Source organism: Galeopterus variegatus, unplaced genomic scaffold (assembly GCF_000696425.1).
Source record: "Galeopterus variegatus unplaced genomic scaffold, G_variegatus-3.0.2 Scaffold210, whole genome shotgun sequence".
Taxonomy (NCBI): Eukaryota; Metazoa; Chordata; class Mammalia; order Dermoptera; family Cynocephalidae; genus Galeopterus; species Galeopterus variegatus.
Genome location: NW_007726321.1, coordinates 342,478 through 348,477, shown reverse-complemented (window position 1 = coordinate 348,477; position 6,000 = coordinate 342,478). Strand labels below are relative to the sequence as shown.

At 46.8% G+C, this 6,000-nt stretch overlaps 1 protein-coding gene across 1 annotated transcript in view; it reads left to right on the top strand.

The window, feature by feature from the left end:
- ZC3H18 (zinc finger CCCH-type containing 18) overlaps nucleotides 1-6,000 on the top strand; it is a 64,771-nt gene that overhangs the window by 46,334 nt on the left and 12,437 nt on the right. The window lies entirely within an intron of this gene.

Below are 6,000 nucleotides of genomic sequence, written 5' to 3'. Positions count from 1 at the left end.
GGCGGGAGCGCCGCCGCGCTCCCAAGCGGCGCACTGTAGCAGTGCGCCACCGGGCCGGCCCTGTACAGACCTTCTGCTGATGGTCCTCAGGGATGATGTGAATCATCCCAGAGGCAACGACATTGACGTGCATGGCAGTGGCTGGGACCCATGAGGAGTCCAGGAGCAGCACAGCAGCCACGAGCCAATGGCTGGGGCTCAGGACCCCTTTGGGCCATTTTCAGTTTTAAGGGAGGCAAGCAGAGAATGTGATCTTTTGCTTACTGAGCCATCGATGTTCACAGCATGTCCAAAGAGAACTGCTGTGGAAGGCCTTGTGAGTTTTCCAGAAATGGGTTGGGTATGAGCAAGTTCAGTCAGGGGAAGTTCTTACGCTTCAAATTCCCTATTCTTCTGTGTTTATTAGATGGATAGCCCTTTTGATTTTAGAATAGAATTCGTTGTCTGTAGACTTGGCAGCTGCTCAGGTCGGGGTTTCCAAACACTTGCGGCTTTAACTACCTTGCATCATCAGGCCTTGCACTTCCTCACAGGAGACGCCAGGCATGTCACGCACTGCTACTGACCTGGGGCCTTCTGTTTGCTTCCAGCGTGTTTACCTTGATAGTACAGCAGGCCTTTGCCCCTTGGAGAGTCTCCAGTGGCCTTGAACAAAGGCTGGTGCCTGGAGGATAAGAGTGTGTGCTCCCGTGCTGTAGGGAAAGCCACTTCCTTGGTCAGAGATTACCTGGAGGGTTTTTCCCTGGGTAAAAGTGTTTATGTAAATTCCAAATCTGTTCTTGCCCAGCTGTGCAGTAGGTATTCCTGACTGAAGTCATCCCCAACCAGCTTTCTTCATTCATAGTGGCTTCCTCCCATCCATGTCCCCTAGTTGTTAAGTAGTTAAGCCACACACAGTGGGCTTTCATGGTGGCACTTGTGGGAAAGTGTGGCAAACCTGCAGTTTTATGGTTTGGTTTAGTTTTTTTTACCTTCCTGGTTTTCCAGATCTAATTAGAATGTCCTCTAGGGGCTGACCTCTGCTGAGAGAAGGTCTGTGGCCTGGGACTTCTTGGGCGGCCTCAGGCACAAGTGCACCTTGCCTCTCAACCACAGCTGGAGGCCTGAGGCGTGCAGTCAGCACAGTTGTGGCGTCAGCATGGTGGTCCCGGGCAGGTCGCCTGCACCCTGTTCTCCAGCCATGGCTCCCCATGGCCCTGCTGCCACCGCATGTGGCTCCCTGGTGTGCGCAGCGCTGTTGCCCTGCGCAGCGAGCTGCTGGCTGCCACCCTCACCCCCGCAGCCTTGGGCCAGAGAGGGTCTCCCCTCTTTGAGGGCCTGAGTAAGAGAACATGTCACTAAAAACAGTTATACTAGCCAGCAGTATTAAAAGATTTTCTTTGCAGAAATAGAAAAATTTTTGAACCATACTTGAGGTGTTTTCTGTAATAAATGTAAAATGCAGTGGTTTTGGAAAGTTTGGAAAACTTTCTAAAGAACAGAGAGAAAATAAGGAAGAGTTACGGCTGGAGGCAGGTGCCATGCCACTGGTGCTTCCCCGTGCACGCTCCTGCTGTGACCGCCTGTTTGGTAGAGATGGGGTCATGCTCAGCCATGCTTCTCCCCCCAATAATATCACGTGGACATTGTTCCCAAGTGATGTTGCTCAGTGAGCTGTTTATTGATCGCTCGCTCAGTCATTCCTCCCAAAATATCTACCATTAAAATTGTGATGTTTTATTTTGTGCGTTCAAGTCTGAAACCTTTCTTATTTTCCATGGTTTGGGCCCCCCAGTCTGGGGAGAGAAACCAGTTGGGGCTCTGCTTGTTCCTTTCTGACTCTGGTATCTGCGGAAGTGACTTAAGACAGAGTGAGCCCAGGCTGACTGAGTTCATGTGCCATCTGCATGACTTTCTTTTTCTGGATAACACCTGAAGTTTATTTGCATATTTTAAATATTTTCACTTTATAAACTTAAATACATTTTTAAAGGAAATTTTACGTTGTTACTGTAAAGCAGATGCCAGATCATTTGTCACAGTGAGTCAGAAATAAAAATGGCTGTCTCCAGTTTTAAAATTAAAATCAGTGTCACCACGTTGCCATGCTGTGGGGAGCATGGACTTGCTGAATGGGGTCGTGGGGGCTGGTTCCAGCTCTTTCAGTATGAAGATGGTGCCGCTGGCGGCTGAGCCTGCAGAGGGCTCACTCTGCTGTGATAAGAATGTTCAGCCCAGGCATGGCACCCACCTGGAGAAGGAAGGACTTTGGGACATCTCTCAGCCTCGTTCTGGCCTCGTTCAATGTGCTAGTTCACTTTGAAATCCAGTATCACTGTCGCCACAGTGAGTGAAGGATTCTTCCTGAGGAGAACATGCTAGCTCTCCAAAAGAGGGCAGATGAGCCGCCCTGGCCTGCCCTGCAGCATGGTGTGCTTTCTTTCTTTTTTTTTTTGTCTTTTTTTGTGACTGGTACGGGGATCCCAACCCTTGGCTTGGTGTCATCCGCACCACGCTCAGCCAGTGAGCGCACCAGCCATCCCTATATAGGATCCAAACCCGCAGCAGGAGCGCCACTGCGCTCCCAGCGCTGCACTCTCCCGAGTGTGCCACAGGGTCGGCCCTCATGGTGTGCTTTCTGAGCTGTGAGCAGAACGAACGGGCATGCTCTTTTCTCCTTCACTTACTGCAGCAGGGGCTTGGGTGCTGTCACATCTGCATCCAGAGAAGAGGGTGGCCACTAATCGCTGCCTTGACTTCTGTCTGTCTCTCTCTCCCATGTTAGGGGGCTGCCCCACTGCACCCCCTGGTGACTAATGAAAAGCCCGGCGACCAAGATGTCCCCTTTCCTGTTGAGTTTTTAGGACAAGAATATACAGGAAGAATAAAGATGAAAGCCACTACCTAGTGGCCTGTGACAGGTGAAACCATCAGACGGGTGTTCACTTCCTTCCTGGGTTACTTTTCCAGAGGACACCTGGATGTGGCAATAACCCTCGAGGTTTTGGGCTGAGAACACAGGCACTTAGCCTTGATATAGTGTGCCTTGGGCAGCTTTAAGTGTTGGACGTTGCTCTCGGCCTGGATTCTCAGCAGATGGTAGGCATGGTGCTTCCCAATTGGCTGGCTGATTAAATACAAGTCCTGGAAATACAAACAGGAAGTGGTTTTCATGTCAGCGTGTAATATCAGTAGATGCTGATCACAGCAAAGCCAGGTGCAAACAAAATGCCGGCCATGGAGACTCCCATTCTCAATAACACAGAAACTAAAAAATCTTGAAAAGAAAAAAATTTTAAAGGCAGGACCTTTTATGAAGAAAACTGTTATCCTTTATTGACAACCATAAAAGAAGACTAGAATTAATGGCGAGATACTGTTAGTAAGTTTAATAATCTAATCTGAAGCCCAGTGGGGTTGGAGAGCAGCCTGTGTGACACAGTGCTGCTGAAGTTGCTCTGCGGGTGAACACAGGCAGGACATACCAATGAATCTCTGAAAATCAAGTGTATTGGGAGTTTTAAATATATGTGTGCAGGTATGATTCTAAAATGAGAGTCTAAGATAGACTAATGGGAGAGCATAGCCCATGAGCAGTCCCCTCAGAGTTAAGAATTTATTGTCATCAAAGCTGACATCACAGATCATGAGGCAGGGGAGGCTGGCCTGCCGTGCCTCAGAAGTAATTGGTTGTAGACCTCCCGTCGTACCATACCATACACACCATATACCAAAACAGATGAATTCCAAATAGATACAGAGTAGGGTGTAAAGAGAAAGAAAGGGCTGGCCAGTTAGCTCAGCGGGTTAGAGCTCGGCCTTATAACACCAAGGTCAAGTTCAGTTCAGTTCTCTGTATAGGCCAGTGGTAAAAATAAAAAGACAGACAGACAGATGCTGTAGACAACTAGAAGAAAAATTCAAGTGAGTGTGACTGAGGAGCCAGAAGAACTTCCTGCGTAAGAGAAGCTGCCCCGGAGGATGAGGACTCAAATCAGTTTGACTGTATGAAAACGTTAAGGTCTTGTCAGTCCACCACACAACACAAAGGCAGATGGCCCTGGAAAAATACAGCATAGTAAGAGTTCCACTTACTCCACCATGTAGACATGGCTCATTAGAAAACTGGTAAAGAAGACTGGACAACTTTAAAAGATGCAGGCGGCTAAGAAGCAGTACAGAGCCTCACCAGTCACCAAAGACGCATTTTAAACAAATGAGAAGCCATGTTCTATTTATGCAGTTGCCAGAATTTTTGGCTTGTTTGTTTCGGTCTGGGTGGTGTCTTTAACTGATTGTTGAGAGTGAGGCAGAATGGGTGCCCTCACGCTGCTTTGGTCCACTTCCAGGGAAAATATTTAACCAATTACCAAGATCCTGTAAAATGTTCATCTCCTTTGACACTCTAATTCCATCTCTAAGGAGTTGGCCCTAAAAACAATGAGATGTCCACAAACTTTTACATTAAAAAGGACCATTTCAATATTATTTGTGTTTTTAAAAAGAAACAACAGTATAGAAATATTTAGATTATGTAGCATCAGACAGTGAATTATTATGTAGTCAAGAAAGACCACAACTTAGCAAATGAGTGATGGGAAACCCACCCCAGTGTCGGCCGGGCAGCCCACCAAGCAGGTCCCAGTTGTGCTTAATTTGAAGCATGTGTGCGTTCATCCTGAAAAGTGAGGTGCACAGAGATGCCAAGCAGTGGCCATACCCGGACAGTGAGGGGACAGGTGACTTCTATCTTCTTACTTTTACTTCATGTATTTTCCAGAAATTTTAAATGAACTTTTATGATTTTTAAAAAATATATAGTCTGTATTTTACTAACAGTGTAGACTTCACAGGATCAGCAGATATCTTCTTATGAGGCATTTATATTTTCCATTTTTCTCAAATTGTGATTGAACTTAGACTACTTTGGTATTAGTTCTGTGGCCCTGAGTTTTGGGTCACTTTTCAGTGGGTGTGGTTGGGTTTATGGAACATTTCTTGGGTGTAGGGTGTCCCTGACTTGGTGCTGATCCTCCTTCCTCCAAGCAGACATGCCACTGGGCCCTGGGCCACTCTTCTGAGCTCTCTGTGCTCCTGTGCTCCCCACCATGAGCTCTTGAGGCGAAGATGGGCAGGAGTTATAAATGCAGGACTGGCTGACCTGTCTCCTCCCAGCCCTGTTGCTCCCCTGCCCTCTGAGTGGCCAAGGTCGTCTCCTGGCTTCTTGAGACCAGCCTCAGTGGCATTGTTGTGTTCCTGCCCACCATGTGGCCTGCTCAGCACCACAGAGTTTGGCTCTCACTTTAGGTCTGTGACTCGTTTCCAGTTGATCTCGTGTGCCCACCTGTGATTACCACTTCCACAAACCCCTTTGGGGTCTTCAAGAAATTGCTCTTCACTGCCTCCTTCTCACCTGCCAGCCTCTTCCTGACACTTGAGGTCGGCGGCCATCCTGTAGGAGGGCCTGTGGCTCTCTCATGGCTCTCAGCTTTTTTCAGGGGTGTAATCAGGATGCTCTCTGGCTCACTAGATGTAATTAAACCAGTCTCTTTAAACATAAGTTAAAGAACAAAGAAAATACTTAAGGCTTGGGTTTGTTAATTCACAAGTCTTTTATTGTATTTCAAAACAAAAAGTAATTTTTGTTTTTTTAATTTCATAAATGTTAGGTACCTGCTATGTGACAGTGCTAGAGACAACAGTGTTGGACAAGGCAGACGCTGTCTCTGTCCCTCCCAGAGCTGATAGTATAGTCGGGAAGACAGAAATTAAGTAATGCCACCCAAGAAAGTAATTACCATTATGGTTAAAGAGAAATAGGGACGTTTCCCTAAAAAAGAGACATTTAAGTTGAGACCGTTTATAGAGAGGTCTCTGCTTGTCTCATTAATAATAAATTTTGTAAATGAAACATCTATCACCTTTTGTATATGACCTTTTATTTTTTGGGAATTCCTTAAATAAGCCAGTTGAATAATAATCTCGCCTCCCAATTCCTTTCACCCAAACAGCATTGCTGGG